At 34.6% G+C, this 21,965-nt stretch overlaps 1 pseudogene; it reads left to right on the top strand.

The window, feature by feature from the left end:
• Positions 1-2,923: 2,923 nt before the first annotated feature.
• LOC131154553 (chitinase 1-like) lies at positions 2,924-6,902 on the top strand (annotated as a pseudogene).
• Positions 6,903-21,965: the final 15,063 nt, after the last annotated feature.

A 21,965-nucleotide genomic window follows, 5' to 3' on the forward strand; every position in this document is an offset into this window, starting at 1 on the left:
AAAAATTCTCAAAATTAGAGTTTCTGATAAAGTTGCTTCATGCAAGGACGATGCATGGGTTATCTCAGAGCGCATTCAACATGCATTTAAGCCTCATTAAGGCAGCACTGCCTGATGGTGAAACATTTTCCAAGTCTTTTTATGAGGGGAAGACATACATGTGTGAATTAGGTCTTAGTTACACTCTAATACATGCGTGTAGGTATGATTGTGCACTCTTTTATGGTGAACATGAAAATGCGAACGAGTGCCCAGAATGTGGTGAACCGAGGTATACAACTAATCAGAAGAAGGGTAAAAAGATCCCCAAAAAAGTTTTGCGATATTGTCCATCAATCCCAAGGCTGCAACAATTGTATATGTGCAAAGAAACCGCTACAAATATAAGATGGCATCAAGAGAAACGTGTTCAAGATGGAAACACCCTTAGCCATCCAGCGAACTCCGAAACTTGGGCCGAATTTGATAAAATGCATCTATGGTTTGCTAGTGATCCTTGCAACATCAGACTTGGCCTTGCTTTAGATGGGTTCAATCCTTTCGGTAACATGACCAACCCATATAGCATGTGGTCAGTTATGATGATGTCATACAATATGCCGCTATGGCGATGTATGAAAGAACCTTTCATTTATATGTCTCTGCTAATTCCCGAATTGAGAGCACCTAGTAATGATATTGATGTTTACCTGTGTCCATTAATTGACAAGTTGAAAGAATTATGAGAAAAAGGAGTGGAGACATTCGATGTGGAAACCGGTACAACATTTCGGATGTATGTTGCAGTCTTGTGGATAATTAATGATTTCCCCGCATACGACAACCTGTCAGGTTGGAGTATAAAATTTTACTTAGCATGCCCAGTATGTAATAAGGATGTTGGGTCCTTATCCTTGAAGCATGGTTGCAAGTTATGCTCTATGTGTCATCGCCATTTTCTATGAACTGGACATCCTTGGAGGACTCGTGGCGTCAGAAGCTTCAATGGAAAACCTGAACAAATGTCCCCACCAAAGCGGCTAAGTGGGGAAGAGATATTAAATCAGCTAAGGTTGATCGCAGATGTGAAATTTAGGAAACCACGGACCAGTAGAAAAATAAAATGCACTAAGTAGGATTTGAATTGGACAAAGAGAAGTATCTTCTTCGAGTTGCCATACTGGAAAGATCTTCTACTACGCCACAACTTGGATATCATGCGCATCGAAAAGAACATTTGTGAGAATATCATTGATACATTGCTTGATATAAATGGGAAGACAAAGGACACTGCAAATGCTCGCCGAGATATGGAAGATATGGGAATATGACCTGAACTGCACCTATTTTGTGATGGGGTCAAAGTTCTCATGTCATCAGCTTGTTATACATTTTCAAAGGATGAGAAGAATAAATTCTTCGAATGGTTGAAATCAGTGAAGTTCCTCGATGGATATGCATCGAACATAGCTCGATGCATAAACACGAAGGAAGGGAAGATGCTAGGAATGAAAATTCAAGGCTGTCACGTCCTTCTACAACGGGTTCTACCCATTTTCCTTCGTGGAAACTTGACTGAAGATGTTCGCTCAATGCTGATTGAGCTGGGATTTTTTTTTCGGAAGTTGTGCTAAAAAAAAATGAGCGTAAACGTACTTGAACGGTTAGGGGATGACATCATGATTATACTATGCAAGTTGGGGAAAATTTTTCCACCAGCATTCTTTGATGTGATGGTCCACCTAGCTGTCCATTTACCAAGGGAGGCCATAATTGGAGGACCGGTTCAATATCATTGGATGTATCCTATTGAGAGGTAAAGTATAAAGTCCTTGTATAATGGCCACGTGATTTCCTTGTTTTTATTTTTTATTTTTTTGTATTGTGTCTACAAGTCTATAATGCTACGTAAAATGCATAGGTTCTTGTCCACTTTGAAGGGGTACGTGCACAATAAGGCATGACCTGAAGGTTCAATCATTGAGGCATACATTGACAGTGAATGTCATTTTGCTCAATGTATCTACATGATATTAACACAATGTTCACTCGTGATGAGTGAAATGCAGACGTTCATGCTATTAATGCCGAAGATGAAGAACCTAGGAGCTTTTTATTTCGAGAAAATGTCTGGCCCTCGGTGCACGAGCTTACAATTTCATTGATATGGATGACCTAGAAAATGCTCATTTTTATATCCTCAACAATTGTGATGAAATTGTTCCATATATCGAGTACGTGATTCCAAACTCCTTACTTTGCATTGTATTTACATATGCATAATTATATACTTACTTGACATTAACATGTACTACTGTTGCATATAGCGAACATAAAGCTGAACTCCTAACCTGAAATGAATGGAATGTTGATAAAAGACATAAGAAGGAATTTATCAACTGGTTTGGGAGTCGTGTGAGTAACAAAAACTGCTTGAGTGAGAAGCAATGTATGTTTTCACTATTGACAAATTTATTCTTCTAAACTCCTGTTTATTTAATAGATGAAAGTCATGTTTTACAATAAGGAACCAACGGCAAGTAAATATTTGTACGCGTTGGCATGTGGCCCCGATCAACGAGTTAACCGCTACAGCGGTTGCACTGTTAACGGGTTATGATTTCATACAAAGTCCCTCGAACTGCATAAAAGAACCCAAAATTGTGGGGTTGCGGTGCTAGGCACAAAAGGAGATGAAGAAATTGACTACTTTGGTGTATTGGATGACATTATAGAGCTTAGCTATAGAGCAAACAAAGTCGTCCACCTGTTCAAGTGTACCTGGTGGGACATTGGCAATAAAAAGACAAAGATAAACACTGATGCCTACTTCACCAGTGTCAATTTTAGTAAGTCCTGGTATCAAAATGACCCTTTCGTGCTTGCGACGCTGGAAAAACAAGTGTTTTACCTTAAAGACACCAAATTGAAGGGTGAATGGCATATGGCCCAAAATATTCCTCTTCGAAGTTTGTACACTATTGCAGAAGTTGCAGATAGTGAGATGAGTGCCAGTGAGACTTCATTCCAAGAATATGATCCATCTGTCCACGCAACAGCGCAATCTGCTACAGATGTTGTTGAAGAAGGCGTTAATCCTATACCATTGCATAGGGATGGTGCCAGGGCAGAACACGTAGGGACTTTTGACATTACAATTGAACCTTCTGTAGATGTTCACTTCATCGACGATAAGGAAACTGATGGGGAAGATGAAACAGGGGTCGAGTACTGTAGTGAAGAGGAAGACACTTTAGAAAGTGAGGATGATACCAATATTGAGGACCTATAGAGGGGGTAGGCATGTTATTTTTGTCACTATGTATCTGACATGTGTGAATAACTTAAAAATAGATGTATGCTGCATCCATCTAATATTCGTACTTCTTATATTTACTTGTCCATTAATTTGCAGATATGGCACTAGGAGTCCGATGTTGGAGAAATCATTTTAGGCACACGAGTACATCGCATGAGGATGATCCGACATCCTCCAGACCGACGAACCCCCTCGGTCCTAATGTGGTGGCACCATTGTCTGAGCCATCGGAACCTCGGCCAGGCATGGATACCACTTATGCAACTGACATGCAGGGTGAGTTGTCGACCGTCATGAGCAGTGTTGGTATGGATATGATTAATTTATTTACATGTCAACTATTGATGATAGTTATTCACGTGTATGATTATAATGTTGTTCTTAAATTAACTCTACTTTCAGCATCTACGTCCACAGTCAGGTCAGGCCATGGTGTAGCAAAGAACATGTAGCTGAAGAAGCACCTAGATAGGACTAAACAGCAGATTCAGATCGACATTCGTTTAGGATACACTGCCCCGCTGAACGATTGGTGCACCGCGTGGACGAGGGAGCTCGACATTATATGCCGACAGTATGCTCCAGTCACCATAGTCAGCTGGCCGCAGGTGACTCAGGAGTAGCACATGGTTCTTTACATGCGCATTTTGGTAAGTTCCCAAACCCTATAAAGCTGCTTTTAATTTAATTTTTTTTTTTACTTTTAATATACTAGCAAATCAATAACTGTCTAACATTGTAATTGTATTACCTATATATGCAGGAGGAGTTTGATATGGACATCCTCGAGGATGACCATGTGAGGAGGGCGGTCGACGTCCAATTGTGTAATAAATTTAAGAGCTATCGCTCGAAAATGCGCTCCCATTTTCGAGCGATGGGAGATGAAGCAAAAGCGTGGCCATACGATACGATATCCCAAGAGGATTGGGACGTGGTGTGTCGCCATTTTTGCGACCCGCACTATCAGGTGATGTGTGTTGTATTATAATCACTAATTTTTCACAATGATGTCGCTAATAAGTCATCATTACATCTTTCTTGTAGGCCATATATGAAACAAATGCTGCAAACCGCAGCAAACTCCCTACGACGCATTGCAGTGGATCGAGGCTATTCATAAATCATCGCCATGTAATTACTATATATAAAATTATCTGACCATTACATGACATCATACTAATGATGTCTTATATGATAATTTAGCATGATCCCGAGACTGAAGTAGAGGAGTCGCTGCCGGATCTATATCAGAGAACACACCAACGGCGATCGGGGGAGTGGTGTGAGGGTGCGCAGGACAGACATGTAAGTGAAGCAAAAGATTTAGTTTATTACTTTATTCAAAACATCAAAGTTGTAGTATTACTTATTCCTTTTTATCATTTTCATGATTGAAATTAAGCACGGATGGTCAAGCTGAGGAATGCACCTGTTTCAGAGGGGAGTCAGCACATGACAGATTTCGAGATCACTTCTCCGGTGCTTGGGCAACAAGCGGGGGGCTGGGTGAAAGGTCTTGGAAATGGTTACATCGCCCCAACAGCATCATCATCCATGGGTGCGGCGGCTCATGCAGAGATGGAACGACAGTATCGAGAGGCCGAGTATGATAAGTAGGAGATGGCTCGACGGATGCAGATGATGGAAATGGAGAACGCGGAATTGTGATCAGAGGTCTCCAGCTTTCGAGCCTAGATGCAAGCCATGATGAATAGGCACGCGCAATTAGAGGAAAGGATGCACCAATCTGGACCAGATGATGTGGGTGGCTCCTCTGATTAATTATAAGGAATTATGATCACAAATTGAGTTTCATGTTAAATCATGCTAGTCTAGAATGCCTCTTGCATGACTGATGCGGTTGATGTGTATTGCATGCTGGTAGTGGATATAGGTTCTCGTGTGCCTTCAACTTCTTATAAATGATCTATTTCAACCTATTAGGTGCAGGTTTTATGGGAAAACATCCAATTTACAGACGTTATGCTACTGAAATTGCGTTAAAATTTTCCAAAATCCTAAACAAAAGATAGGCTTAGTTTAATGTTAAACTATTTTTGAAAGGATGAGTGAAACTTAGGAACTATAATAAATGAGGCAATGTAAACTTAGTTCATTTAGAACGGACATTCATTTACAGAAAAATAAATAGAGATAAAACTGATGGGCATAAATTTTTTTGAGTTATACACACATGAAATTGAAGTTAGAATTAAATTAAAAAAATAAAAAAATTGAAGATTGAATAAAAACAAATTTGAACTAACTTGGTATCCCTTTCTTGTAAATAAAAATAATGTTGATATCGTTTCTCAACTTGAGTATACATTCTTAGATTACAGGATCTCCCTTTAATAGGCAACATAAATTTGAAGGCTAATTCACAATTGTGAATGTTTTGGGTTCCATAGAAGATGGTTGGACTAAAATTCGAAGAGTTATGAGCCGAATAGATCGGGAGAGGAAAGGTCTCAATGGAGTTAAAATGTAGGTTTTGAGACGTGAAATTTCTATTTAATATTAGGGTAAACCTAACATTACATATTTATCACTTTAAGGACAATCAAAATTTTCTTTTATTCTTTAAAAAGCAGTTCATTGCTAGTTGGAAGGTCATATGTATTGCATGTAATTTTATATAAATAATAATGTGTAAAATAATTTTATAATTTCAATAAACTTTAGATATATTTTCAAGGTGAGTTAATAATATATTGTCATAATTTAGTTTACCTATATTAAAGTGTGAATATTCAGAGTTATTTATAAAAATTAAAACCTTGTTTAAAAATTATAAAATACAAACAATGATATGAGATATTATTATAACACCATATAAATATAGGGCTTATGGACGTGAAAAATTTTAATAAAAAAGATTATGATACTAATGCTCCGATTAACCTCTTGAAAAAAAATTGAAATTTTAGTATTTACATAATAAGATGTTTTTTCATTGTTTTTTTTTTTTTTAATAAAAATCTTGGTATATGAATTCTTAGGAAAATATTAATAATTTATTATAATTTCGAAATTGTCATTTGTTATATAAAATCTTGATCAATTAGTGAGTTTTTTTTTTGATTGTATACCTTTCCCTCTTCATCAACCCAGACAACACACAACACCTCTGGTGTCTTCAGTGAATACATAGGAGCTGAGTTCAAACATGTCACATTTTCATACGTACCCATCAACCCACAAGTCCAATTCCACTTCATTCTCTCCTTCGCCATTGATTATACTGCCTTATCTTCTCCTTCTCCAACAAATGGAAACTTAAGCATCTTATGGGATTCAGATGATCTCAGCCCCTCCAATGTTTCTTCCATCAAGGGTAAACATTCGAATGTCAAAGTAGCATTTTAAAGCTGATCCTAAAACTTTTGCTCAGTGCATAGGGCAGCTCATAGCGACCCATAAGGAGAATGGGGTAATCTCTTTTGCTTTTATAGCTCCATTTGATGAAAACGAAGTTCAGAAACATTACTTTGCTCTGTGGAAGAGTTATGGGAATCTCATAGACTATGTTAATTTTCAGTTTTACGCATATGACAATAGAACATCCGTGTCTCAGTTCATTAGCTACTTCAATACCTAGATGATTCGGAGGCATGTTATTTTGTATATAGTACGATAGTGGCAAAGCAGGTTCATGTCTATTTGGGTCTCACATCGATTTTTCAGGATATGTTGAAGTCATTTAAAAGCTTTTCAATGAGCATATTATTGGATGACTCGAGATAACAATTTTTATTTAAATTATGAATTTAAGATATGATTACATGGATTACTGTTGTGAATATGCTACATGATTTAATGCTAGTCTAAAATGCCTCCTGCATGGCGGATGCAGTTGATGTGTATTGCATGCTGGCAGTGGATATAGGTTCTCGTGTTCCTTCAACTTCTTATAAATGATCTATTTCAACCTATCAGGTGCAGGTTTTATGGGAAAACATCCACTTTACAGACGACATACTGTCGAAATTGCGTTAAAATTTTCCAAAGTCTTAAACAAAAGATAGGCTTAGTTTAATGTTAAACTATTTTTGAAAGGATGAGTGAAACTTAGGAATGATAATAAATGAGGCAATTTAGACTTAGTTCATTTAGAACGGACATTCATTTACATGTTTTTCATCCGGTAAGCTTAAAGCATTCATTGCCGTGCCAAAATCATTGAAAATATTATATACACTTGGATGAGGATTTGAAAATTTTAAAAACGCATAAGTTGAATGCATACATAACTTATACGGAGCATCACTTTCATAATCATTTAGACTAAATGCTCTCATCATCTCATAACGTTCATGTGCAAATGTCTGGATGAATAAAAATACCACACTAAACTCAGTACTATCCACTGTTCTCTGCTGTTCGTATTATGAATTTAAGATATGGTTACATGGATTACTCCCGTGAATATGCTACATGATTTCATGCTAGTCTAGAATGCCTCCTGCATGGCGGATGCAGTTGATGTGTATTGCATGCTGGTAGTGGATATAGTTTCTCGTGTGCCTTCAATTTCTTATAAATGATCTATTTCAACCTATCAGGTGCAGGTTTTATGGGAAAACATCCAATTTACAGACTGTATGCTGCCGAAATTGCGTTAAAATTTTCCAAAGTCCTAAACAAAAGATAGACTTAGTTTAATGTTAAACTATTTTTGAAAGTATGAGTGAAACTTAGGAATCATAATAAATGAGGCAATGTAGACTTATTTCATTTAGAACGGACATTCATTTACATGTTTTTCGTTTGGACATATGAGTTGCAATGTCACTGTAGAAAAGAACAAAAAAAAGTGGAATAATGCTTATCTACGAAACAGTAAAGCATGCTAATTGGACACGTGTCCCCGGCTGGATTTATTCACTGCATCCCCTTCCCCACGCAATGCTAATACCTTATTGAGTTATTGTACAAATCCCCCATAAACTAATCTCATGCTGCATTCCAGAGCATGCATTTTACACCTTAAGTTTAGATTTAAATAGACTTTAATAAATTTCAATATAATTTTATGCTCCTCGTGTTTCGAGACACTTTGGACTTGAACTTACATTGAATTTAAATAAAATGTAATATTAAATTGTATTAAAATTTGTCCAAATCCATTCAAATGTTCGAAATCTATGCTCTCGAACGCAACGTTAAAATTTTTCCAAATCTATGGAAGCCTTCGATTGATGTGTATGAGCTATTTAAAACTTTTGTCAATGTATTAGTGCTTTACCGGATAGTATATTCTTTATGTTTGTAAGATCTATAAGTACTATGTATTGTAGCACTTCACTATATTTTTTTTGTATTACTCTCTTCTCCTTTTTGATTGATGTCCAAAGGGGGAGATGTTTGAGAGAAGGGAGTGCAAAAATGAAAAATGATAATATGCTAGCTATGGTTTGTAAAACTATATGGCTTTGAATATGTATGGATTATTGTGTATGGATCTTGTATGGATGGATATATATGGGTATGATCATTTTGCAAGTAACATGAATTCATTACTTATGACTATGAATATATCATGCTTATTGAAAGGGGGAGCCATGAGTATTATCTCTTATTATTTTTGCTCTTGATTTGTCATCATTAAAAAGGGGGAGATTGTTAGCCTAACAAGGTTTGCAATTCTTATTTTGATGATAACAAATCATGATGTGTTTAATATGGTTTAAGTGAAAGTTCTTCAGGAAAAAGGCAAAGCTTAAAGGTAGTGACAAAGCTCAAACGGATGATAAAGTTTATGGATTAAAAAAAGATCTTGAAGAGCATAAGGATTAAAGATAACTTGATGAAAGCTCAAAGAAATTATCAAAAACTCAAAGATGATAGAAGAACAAAGACTTACTTGAAGATCAAAAGAATAAAGTTTTAAGGATGTTTGAATGTAAGTACTTCAAGTTAATTTCAAGTATAAACTGAATTGAAGCTCTCATAAAATCAAAAGAAACTTATAAATATATTTTTAGAAAAACCCTAGAGTATGTTTTTCAAATTAAAGAAAAGAAGGGTTTTTAAAATAAAAAGTTTTTTTTTTTAAACAGAATGGTCAGGCAACTGCCTTCATGTGGCAGGCGACTGCTCAAATTAAATGAAGAATTTTCAAAGAGGTAGTAGGGTGCCAGGCGATGCCTGAACATAGCCAAGCGCCTGGTGGTCATGCCAGGCGACTGTCAGTGTTTTGTGTTTTAAGTTTCTTCTATGACAAGCGACTGCCAGGTCGTGGCAGGCGACTGCCACTTGAACGTTGGCTTAAAAACTTCCAACGGGAAGATTTTTGAAATTGATTTTTTGGCACTATTATTTTGAAAAACTTGGGGATTACTTGAGGGAAACTTTAGGGGTAAGGAATTACTTTTAAAACATCTATAAATAGCCCCTAGCTTCAAAGATTTTAGACACCAATAATTTTCCAGCAATCAAAGTTCTCTAAAAAGCCCTCAAAGTCTCTCGTGTTCATTCAACTTCAAATACTGAATTACTGTTGATTCAAACTCCGAAGTAAAGCTTTCCAAGTCTGAATCTTTCAATACTTGAAAGACATTTGGTGATCTAAATTCAGTATTGAGCTTCAAATTCTTTTATATTTGAATTACTTTGAAGTATACTTGTGCTCAATGTTGTACTAACTTAATCTGCAGTGAGAGTGTTTTCTTGTACACGAACTTTTCTCTATCTTGGTTCTTGTTTATAGACGATTCATGGTTGTAGAATCCTTTGGTGGTTTTCCAAAGGCGAGGACGTAGGCTGGGTATAAGACAAACCTTGTAAAACCTTGTGTCTCTCTTTTCTTCCTTACTTTTTATTTTTTTTCAACAATACTTACAACTTGCGTGTATGCTTTAAATTGTTAATTCTGAGTGTATGGTTGTTAAATAGACCGGAGGATAATTTGTTTTGGCTTGATCAATATTGATTGCTGAAACCGAAAGGGACTACGCTGGTTGATCATCCTAAACTTATTGATCTGAAAGTTTGTTTAAAAACTAAACACTAAGAAGAATTGTGAGTTTGGAATCAACATAGGGCTTACATAAATTCAGCGTGCTTTACAATTTATTACAGGGCTATGGATACAAAGATCAAGATTCTGATTTTCTTGTTGATTGGTTGTGGTTGAATTGATTTTGTATTTACTTGTTGTGATTATTGAAAAACAGAGTGTTAAAATTGAAATATTTTTTAAAAATCCAATTCACCCCCCCCCTCTTGAGAAGCTATCCTAATTTCAATTGGTATTAGAGCCTAGTTATAGAAAATTCCTAACAAGAAGCTATAAAAATATCTAAATGGCAAATATAGGAGCAGCACCTTTTGGAGAGGGCTAATCCTCAACTTGTCCACCAATCTTTTGTGGACACAACTACATCTTTTGGAAAAAAGAGAATGCAAATATACCTCCAACACATGGATTAGAAAGCATGGGAAGTAGTTATGGATGGAGACCTTATTCCCACTAAGATAGTAGATGGAAAACAAATTCCAAAAGAGAAAAAGGGTATGATCGATTCAGATTATAAAATGCTTCAAATAAACTCAAGTGCTATAAATGCTTTGTATTGTGCTTTAGAAACTAATGAATTTAATAGGGTCATGGCTTGTAAAACGGCTAAAGAAATTTAGAAGTTACATATGAAGGAACTATTGATGTTAGGGACAATAGGATAGACATGTTAACAAGCAAATATGAAGCATTCAAGATGAATCAAGATGAAACCATATCAAGTGTGTACACAAGATTCACCCACATAATCAATTCCTTAAGTGCCTTAGGAGAAACTTACACCACCTTCGAAATGATTAGGAAATTTTTGAGAGGCCTTCCCTCCATATGGGAACCTAAGGCTACAGCAATTACCGAAGGAAGAAACCTAAAAACCACCTCCTTAGATGAACTCATAGGTTCACTCCTTACGTATGAAATGGCTCTAAAAGAAAGAAATCTTGAACCAAAGCATAAGAAATCTATTACACTAAAAGCATCAAGCCACAGCTCAAGTGAAGAAGAAAGTGAAACAAGTGACTTAGATCAAGATGAACTAGCATTCATCAGTAAGAGACTAGGAAAGTTTTATAGAAGGAATAAAAGATTTCCTAGAAAGTTCAACAAAAGGAAAACTGAAAAAGGAGAATCAAGTAGAAAAGAAAATAAAAGTAAAATTGAACCTCCTATATGTTATCATTGTAAAAAACCAGGACATATCAAACTGGACTGCCCATTGCTCAAGAAAAACGAGAAAAAAAAGAAGGAAACTATGAAGGCTACTTGGGATGACTCAAGCTCTAGTGAAACGGAAAATGAATCAAGTGGACAAGAGATAGCAAATGTATGCTTCATGGCAAATGACGAAGAGGTAAATTCCTACTACTCTTCAATAGAATCTTGCAATGAATCTTGTGACGAGTCATGTGATAGTATGCCCTCATACAAGGAATTACAAACTGAATTATTTTCCTTACACAAAAGATTCATAAAAATTTCCAAAAGAAATATAACCTTGAAGGATCAAAATAAAGAACTATTGAAGCAACTTGAATCATTCAAAACCATTGAAAAAAAAAAAGATTCTTGTATTGAGAAGTTAGAGGAGGAAGTAAGTAAAGTAACTCAAGAATTAGGCAAAACTCATAAAGAAAACTTGAATAGAAAGGATCTAGAAATAAATAAACTAAAGAAATTAGTAGAGGATAAAGAAAAAAATCAATTATAATTTTACGAAAGGTAAAGATAATTTTGAAAAAATGATTAGACAACAAAGGCTACATGGGAATAAAGAAGGAATAGGTTACAATGGTAAAACAAACAAAAAGAATAAGAAATTATACATGGAATACTTCGTCAAGGAAGCCAAGCAGTATGCTAGCACTTCCTTAAACAATAAACATGAACACACTACTTGCTATATGTGCAAGACTAAAGGTCACGTAATGTTTGATTGCCCACTAAAAAGGAAGTATGTTAAAGTACAAGGAGAATGGAAAGTTAATAATGGAACTAACAACAAAACAAAGAAAGTTAAAAGGATTTGGGTTCCAAAGACTAATACAATGAATCCTCCATTGTAGGTATATTTTAGGACAACATCATCAATGGACAAGTGGTACTTGGACAGCAGGTGTTCAAGACACATGACTGGCGATAAAATTAAGTTTTCCTCTCTAAAAAAAAAAAGATGGAGGATATGTCACCTTTGGCGATAGTGTCAAAGGTAAGATCATTGGCATCAGGAGAATAGGTAAAGAACCTTCTATTACTATTGATGATGTATTATTAGTAGAAGGTTTAAAACACAATCTTTTAAGCATTAGTCAATTGAGTGACAAAGGGTTTGAAAAAACCTTTAAGAAAGAAAAATGTGTTATTCAAAATCCCAAAGAAAATAAAATCTGGTTTATAGCTCTTAGGATAAATAATGTTTATTATATAAACCTTGAGAATCTAATGAATCAAAACGTAACTTGTTTGGCAGCCATATATGAAATAAGTTGGCTATGGCATAGGAAGTTAGGACATGCTAGCATGGACTTATTATCCAAATTATCAAAGAAAAATCTTGTAAAAGGATTACCAAATACCAAATTCATAAAAGACAAGATGTGTGATGCATGCCAAAAGGGAAAGCAAGCTAAAACAAGCTTTAAAAAAAAAAAAGTATATATCTACTAAAAGACCCCTAGAACTATTACACCTAGACTTATTAGGTCCAACTAGAACCTTAAGCCTAGGAGGAAAATAATATGCTTTTGTAATAGTGGATGATTATTTAAGATTCACTTGGGTATTATTCCTAACAAATAAAGACGAAACTTGTGACATGCTAATCACCTTATGTAAGAAATTACAAAATGAAAAAGGCTATAATGTAACAAATTTTAGAAGTGATCAAGGTTTGGAGTTTAGAAACAAAGAGGTTGAAAAATTCTGTAATGAATATGGAATAAACCATAATTTCTTAGCACCTAGAACTCCACAATAAAATGGAGTTGTAGATATAAAAAATAGAACCCTATAAGAAATGGTAAGAACAATGATAAACGAAAATAACCTACCTAAATACTTTTGGGCTGAAGCTGTAAATACAACATGTTATATTGTAAATAGGGTATCTAGAAGATCAAGTATAGAAAAAACACCGTATGAACTATGGAAAGGAAGAAAACCTAATATCTTTTATTTTCATGTATTTGGATGCGAATGTTTTATCCTTAACACTAAAGATGATTTAGGAAAGTTCGATGCAAAATTGGATGAAGATATCTTTTTAGGCTACTCTACAAATAGCAAAGCCTATAGGGTTTATAATAGAAGAACTCTTACTATCATTGAATCAATACACATAACATTTAATGAATCAAACAATTATGAAAATAAAATTAAGAATGATGAAAAAGAAGACATTCCACAAAAAGAAGAAGATCTTGAAATAAAAGAATAAAATAATAATGAGACTTCAAATGAAAACATTGTAGAAAATCTAGAACTACCTAAAGAATGGAGATATACTAAAAGTCATCCAAAAGAACAAATACTTGGAGAAACTTCAAAAGGAATAACCACTTGAGCCTCATTGAAAAATAGTTGCAATCATTATGCCTTTTTATCTCAAGATGAATCCAAAAATATTGAAAAAGCCTTAAAAGATGACTCTTGGATTATAGCTATGCAGGAGGAACTAAATCAATTTGAAAGAAGCCAAGTGTGGGAACTTATACCTAAACCCAAAGACAAATCAATCATAGGAACTAAATGGGTGTTTAGAAATAAAAAGGATGAACATGGGATAGTTATAAGAAATAAAGTTAGGCTAGTAGCACAAGGTTATAATCAAGAAGAAGGTATTGATTACGATGAAACCTTTGCCCCAGTAGCAAGAATGGAAGCAATTAGGATGCTTTTAGCTTATGTAGCCTATAAGGACTTCAAATTGTAGCAAATGGATGTAAAAAGTGCTTTCTTAAATGGATATATAAATGAAGAAGTATATGTAAAACAACCTCTAGGTTTTAAAAATTCAAAAAATCCAGATCATGTATTTAAGTTAACAAAAGCTTTATATGGATTGAAGCAAGCTCCTAGAGCTTGGTATGAAAGGCTAAGCAAGTTCCTAATTCAAAACAAATTTTCAAGAGGAAAGATTGATAGCACTTTATTTATAAAAATAAAAAATAAAGACATGCTTATAGTACAAATTTATGTTGATGATATTATTTTTGGAGCAGCTTATGAGGATTTTTGTAATGAATTTGCTAAGTCTATACAAAAGGAGCTTGAGATGAGCATGATGGGAGAGTTAAATTACTTTCTAGGGTTACAAATCAAACAAGAAAAAAATGGAACTTTCATAAATCAAACTAAATATATTAAAGACGTGTTAAATAAGTTTGATATGGAAGAAAGTAAACCTATAGGAACTCCCATGAGCACCTTAACTAGTCTTGACAAGGATGAAAAAGGAAAACAAGTAGATACTAAGCATTACCGAGGTATGATAGGAAGCTTACTTTATTTAACAGCAAGTAGACTGGATATTATGTTTAGTGCATGTATGTGTGCTAGGTTCCAATCAACTCCTAAGGAATTACACCAATCAGTGGTTAAAAGAATCCTTAGATATCTACTAGGCACACTTGAACTAGGTTTATGGTATCCAAAGGGAACTGAATTTGAAATGATAAACTATTCCAACGTAGACTTTGCTAGATGCAAGATAGATAGAAAAAGCACAAGTGGAACGTGTCATTTTCTAGGACACTCTTTAGTCTCATGGTCTTTAAAGAAACAAAACTCTGTAGCATTATCCACAGCAGAAGCAGAATACATAGCAGCTAGGAGTTGCTGTGCTCAAACATTGTATATGAAACAACAATTAAAAGATTTTAAAATTCAATATCAAACCATTCCAATAAAATATGACAACACAAGTGCCATAAATATTTAAAATAATCCGGTATCTCACTCAAGAACAAAACATATTGACATAAGACATCACTTGTTGAGAGATCATGTGCAAAACGAAGACATAATGTTAGAATTTGTAAATACGAATGACCAATTAGCAGATATATTCACAAAACCACTCTCTGAAGAGTGATTCATATTCATTAGAAGAGAATTGGGAATGATGCATATTTGAGAAGCAAATTAAAATTGTTTCTCCTTGGTAGGCGACTGCCACCAAGGTGCCAGGCGACTTCCAGGCTACTGACTTTCAAGTTTTTTTTTATTGATAGGCGCCTGCCTTATCCTAGTAGGCAACTGCCTCATGGCGATTAGGGTTTAAACCCTATTTTATGTCTTTTTAACTTCTTTCAGGCGCCTGCTTCTTCTTCTCTCTCTCCAAAAATCTTCTTTCCTACTCTTTTCACACAGACTCCTCTTCCAAATCAGCCTAAAACCGAGCATCAAACCTGCTCTCCACATCAAATCGCGAATACAACTTAGGGTTTATCAGCTTTTCTTTTCAATACAAACATGCCACGGATAAAATTGACTGGTAACAAGGGTTCTTCCTCTTCGACAAGGATCAACAATGATGAAGTAGAGAAATGGTTAGTAACTCTACATGCTAAGCAACTCTATAGGAATTAAATCGCTTCAGCCGAACCCATTCTAGGTAAAGTTCTTGATGTTACATTCTTCAATTTAGATTTTCTTGAAAGTATGGATTTTTTTCAAGGAAATTGGGTGGGATTGGTTTTTTACATATCAAGCAAAAGGATACTATCCAAACGTGGTTCGGATTTTCTATGCAAATATGGAAAGGGATGAAAATGGGATCAAAACAAATCTTCTAGGCAAAAATATTCATCTCACTCCCATATCTTTGGGAAAAATTCTTCGAGTCAAGCTAGAAGATTTTGAGGTCCACATTGTTGAGAAACAATGGATTATGTCCCAAGGATTTACTCCAAAGGAATTTTTACCCCTAGTCATAAATGATACACCTATCTCCTTTGGGCATCCACCTCTTTACAAACAGCTCAATCTACAAGCTCTAATCCTGCATAAACTTATCACATATAATATCCTACCACGTTCTTGTTCTCATGATCATATTTCATTCTTAGATTGTTTTGTTATGTGGTGTATTCTTAAAGGAAAAAAGTCAGATCTTCCAAGTTTACTTATCAAATGGATTGTTATGAAAGTTGATGCCCCTCGTGTCATTCTACCATATGCTGGGATGTTAAATATGATATTTGCTCATTTCAATGTTCTTACACCATCATTTAACTTCACTAGCAAAACCCATTACGATATCTTTTCTAATACTATTCTTAAGCGTATGGGATATAAGAACTCTCCTCAAGGATGGTTTCACAAGGGACATCGTCACATCTCATTTGCACCACCTCCTCAGCCTTCCATGCTGACCCCTTCAGTACAACTTAACCTAGAAACTCCTTCTTGGTTTGTTCCATTTTTTAATCACTATATGACCTTCAGTGATGGAATGCAATCTGGACTTGGTACACTAAGGGAGAAGGTTTCTACTGTGGAAACTCATTGTTCAAGCCTTGTTCAGTGTGTTGACAAGATTAAGCAACATTTGGCTAGCTCTTCTAAAGGCAAATATCAGATGGATATTAGCTCTGCTCCATCGAGTGATGATGAATCTACTGAAAAATCTGGTGAACAAGAAGAAGAATAAGAAGAAAGTGGATCTATGGAAGCATCCGATTGATGTGTTTTATCTATGAGCTATTTAAAACTTTTGTCTATGTATTAGTGCTTTACCGGATAGTATGTTCTTTATGTTTGTAAGATCTATAAGTACTATGTATTGCAGCACTTCACTATATATATATTTTTTTGTATTACTCTTTTCTCCTTTTTGATTGATGTCCAAATGGGGAGATGTTTGAGAGAAGGGAGTGCAAAAATGAAAAATGCTAATATGCTAGCTATGGTTTGTAAAACTATATGGCTTTGAATATGTATGGATTATCTTGTATGGATGGATATATATAGGTAGGATCATTTTACAAGTAACATGAATTCATTACATATATGACTATGAATATATCGTGCTTGTTGAAAGTGGGAGCCATGAGTATTATCTCTTATTATTTTTTCTCTCGATTTGTCATCATCAAAAAATGGGAGATTGTTAGCCTAACAAGGCTTACTATTCTAATTTTGATGATAACAAATCATGATGTGTTTAATATGGTTTAAGTGAATGTTTTTTAGGAAAAAGGCAAAGCTTAAAGGTAGTGACAAAGTTCAAAAGGATGGTAAAGTTTATGGATCAAAAAAAGATCTTGAAGAGCATGAGGATTAAAGATAACTTGATGAAAGTTCAAAGAAAAGATTAGAAACTCAAAGATGATAGAAGAACAAGGACTTACTTGAAGATCAAAGGAATAAAGTTTTAAGGATGTTTGAATGTAAGTACTTCAAGTTAATTTCAAGTATAAATTGAATTGAAGCTCTCATAAAATCAAAAGAAACTTAGAAATATATTTTTAGAAAAACCCTAGAGTATGTTTTTCAAATCAAAGAAAAGAAGGGTTTTTAAAAGAAAAAGTTCTTTTTTTTTTTTAAACAGAATGGCCAGATGACTGCCTTCATGTGGCAGGCGACTGCTCAAATTAAATGAAGAATTTTCAAAAAGGTAGTAGGGTGCCAGGCAACTGCCTAAACATAGCAAGGCACCTGGGTGGTCATGCCAGGCGACTGCCTGGGTTCTAGCAGGTGACTACCAGTGTTCTGTGTTTTAAGCTTCTTCTATGACAGGCGACTGCCAGGTCATGGCAGGCGACTGCCACTTGAACATTGGCTTAAAAACTTCCAATGGAAAGATTTTTTAAATAGATTTTTTGGCACTATTATTTTGAAAAACTTGGGGACTACTTCAAGGAAACTTTGGGGGTAAGGAATTACTTTTAAAAAATCTATAAATAGCCCCTAGCTTCAAAGATTTTAGACACCAAGAAATTTCCAGCAATCAAAGTTCTCTAAAAAGCCCTCAAACTCTCCTATGTTCATTCAACTTCAAATACTGAATTTCTGCTAATTCAAACTCCGAAGTAAAGCTTTCAAAGTCTGAATCTTTCAATACTTGAAAGACATTTGGTGATCTAAATTCCATATTGGGCTTCAAATTATTTTATATTTGAATTACTTTGAAGTATACTTGTGCTGATACTAACTTACTCTGCTGTGAGAGTGTTTTCTTGTACACAAACTTTTTTCTATCTTGGTTCTTGTTTATAGACGATTCAAGGTTGTAGAATCGTTGGACCAAAAGAGGGAATATCGTTTGGAGAGGCAGGCTCTAGCCTAACGGAAGGAGTAATTGTAATCGGTATTGTTCCACCTGTCAATGGAACTGAACTAGTGAATCCTTTGGTGGTTTGCCAAAGGCAAGGACCTAGGCTAGGTATAAGCTGAACCTCGTAAAACCTTGTATCTCTCTTTTCTTCCTTACTCTTTATTTTTTTTAGCAATACTTACAACCTGCGTGTATGCTTTAAATTGTTAATTCTGAGTGTATGGTTGTTAAATAGACTGGAGGATAATTTTTTTTAACTTGATCAGCATTAATTGCAGAAACCGAAAGGGACTACGTTGGTTGATCATCCTAAACTTATTAATCTGAAAGTTTGTTTAAAAACTAAACTCTAAGAAGAATTGTGAGTTTGGAATAAACACAGGGCTTACATAAATTCAGCGTGCTTTACAATTTATTACAAGGCTATTGATACAAAGATCAAGATTTTGATTATCTTGTTGATTGGTTGTGGTTGAATTGATTTTGTATTTACTTGTTGTGATTGTTGAAAAATAAAGTATTAAAATTGAAATATTTTTTAAAAATTCAATTCACCCCCCTCCCTTCTTGAGAAGCTATCCTAATTTCAATCAGTATGATGTCATGCATGCATGCACTATAGTCATCAGATGCAACTTTTGACTATTTCTTTATAATTTTTACTGTTATTTGAACAAATAAAGTTTTTGTATTTTAATTTTAATTTGTATTAGTATTTGTATTTGAATTGTGAATATTTTTAAATAATTTTTGTTATCTAAACATATGTTATTTCTTCATTTTAATTGAATTTGTATTTAAATTCAAAATTTTGAATGATTTACGAATTTTGTAGTAATTATGGTTTCTGTTTATATATTTGAAAATGTAATTATAGACTTTTATATAAGAATTCATGATTAAATAAAATTAGTATAAAAGGTTGTTTAATTTTTCTAATTATTAGTGAAAGATTCAAATTTGTCACTAATAGTAACTAATACCCTACTATTAGTGACAAATTTTTGATTCGCCAATAATACCACACTTGTAGTGACGAATTTCTAATTCGTCACTAATACCGTACTAGTAGTCACAAATTTTTAATTTGTCAATAATACCACACTAGTAGTGATGAATAACTAAGTCGTCACTAATATCCTACTAGTAGTGACGAATTTCTAATTCGTCGCTAATATCACTACTATTAGTGACGAATTTTTGATTCGCCAATAATACCACACTAGTAGTGACGAATTTTTAATTCATCACTAATACCATACTAGTAGTCACAAATTTCTAATTCGCCAATAATATTATACTAGTAGTGACGAATATCTAAGTCGTCACTAATACCCTACTAGTAGTGACAAATTTATAATTCATCACTAATATACCTACTAGTAGTGACGAATTTATAATTCGTCACTAATACCCCTACTATTAGTGATGAATTTGAGTTGAGCCGTTATATAATATATAGTGACGGTGTTAGGGTTTTAGTGACGGATTAAATTTGTCCCTACTACTCCATTATTAGTGACGAAAATTATATTTGTCACTAAAAGTTAGTAATAACGGTATAGCAACTATTTGAAAACCGTCACTAATACCTTGATTTTTTGTAGTGCTTCTAGTCTCCCAAGCTAGAACTCCCTATAATATAAACAATTTCATCTCTGCCTTGAGTCTGTAACGTACTCCACCTGCATCACAATCTCATTTCTGATGTAATTTATATTGTGATACTGTTGGTCTCCTAAGTTAGAACTCCTTGCATTATGAACAATGTCATATTTTCTTTGAGTCTCCAACTTCATCTGCATCACATGCTCACTGTTGTTGCAATTTTCTAGCACTTATTTCTCTTAATCTACTGGAGTATGCAGCACCATCGCTTTAACATCAAAAACCATGTCTCCAGTGATCGCCACCTTGTTTGCCATTGGATCCCACAGCTTGAACCCCCCCTTCCTGATACCCCAGAAATATGTATTGTCTAGACTTTACAATAAGCTTAGATCTCACCTCATTAGAAACTTGCATGGCTAGACCTCCAAACACTTTGAAATTAGAGTAGTTTGTTACATAACCTGTCTAAACCTCTCCTGCAACTTTCCCATCTAGTGATATCCTTGGCGATCGGTTAATCAACAAACATGCCATACTAAGATTACCAAGAAGTTCCTTGCAAACCCTACATAAAACCTGAGATGTTGTTTGCAACACTTCTTAAACACCAGCGTACTCAATTCCAATTTTTCACTTGAGGATCTTTCCCCAGGTTTGGATTTCCACCTTAGCCAAAAGTTAAATCTCGCAAACATCTCTGACTCGTGCCGCACGAAATACCCCAATACTGATGTAATTGGTGTGATCCCAAGAAGGTGGGTGAATTGGGTAATAAAAATTTATCCTACGTTTAATCTAGATCGCAATCAGCATTACACAATCTAGGGTCTGTCTAAGCATTCATAATTCCCCCTATTGGCCTTATAAGGCTTAACATCTTGTTTTGATGCTAACAAATAAGCGAAACTTAACATATTTGGTTAAGTAATGACATCTTAGGACTCAACTATGAGAAAGCAAGGTCAAGTGCTTAGAAGAATATCCAAAGCTTATATTTTAAAGAAGGATGATCATATGAAGCTTAAGGCATGGAAAGATGACTTATTAAAACTTGAATAATATGAGAGCGTGGATGTTAAAGAGATTAAAGTATACCAAAGCTTGAAGAAAAGCAAAAGAACTCAAAGAAAAAAAAACATGAAGATTAAAGCGCCTAGAATGTCAAAAGTCCTAGAAGTCTTTATGTAGGTACTTCATATTTTAAATATCTTTTGAAATATGTCGAAGCTTATTAGGATGCATCAAGGACATAGAGACCAAGTTTTTGAAAATCTCTGGAAAATGTTTTTGAAAAGTCACATTCAAGGTTTTGAAATAACAAATGATTTAAAAGCTTAATAAATAGAAGTTTTGAAAAAAATTGACTAGTCAACCGACTAACTAGGATATACTGAATTTTTCCTAGCCGACTAACAAATACATTGAGTTGAATATCTGCCCAGCCGACTAACCATTTTGAATTGAGATCAGTCAGGCGACTGATAAGCCTAGCCAATTAACTCTTTTTTAACTGTGTTTAGTCAGCCGACTAACAATTTCATGGATTTTATTTCTGGCAGACAGAAGGGTCTCAGCCGCCTATCCAACAGACTGACCCAGTAAAAATACCTACCCAATCGTTTGTCTAGCCAACTGACTCTACGGGATTTTTAATTTTGAACTTTAACAGGAAAATTCTAAAAATTAGTTTTTTAAATATGAACGTTATAAAAACTTGGTGGAAACTCTAAGTAACTTTGGAAATAAGGAAACTCATC

The sequence above is a fragment of the Malania oleifera genome, chromosome 1 (assembly GCF_029873635.1).
Source record: "Malania oleifera isolate guangnan ecotype guangnan chromosome 1, ASM2987363v1, whole genome shotgun sequence".
In the NCBI taxonomy this organism is placed as follows: domain Eukaryota; kingdom Viridiplantae; phylum Streptophyta; class Magnoliopsida; order Santalales; family Ximeniaceae; genus Malania; species Malania oleifera.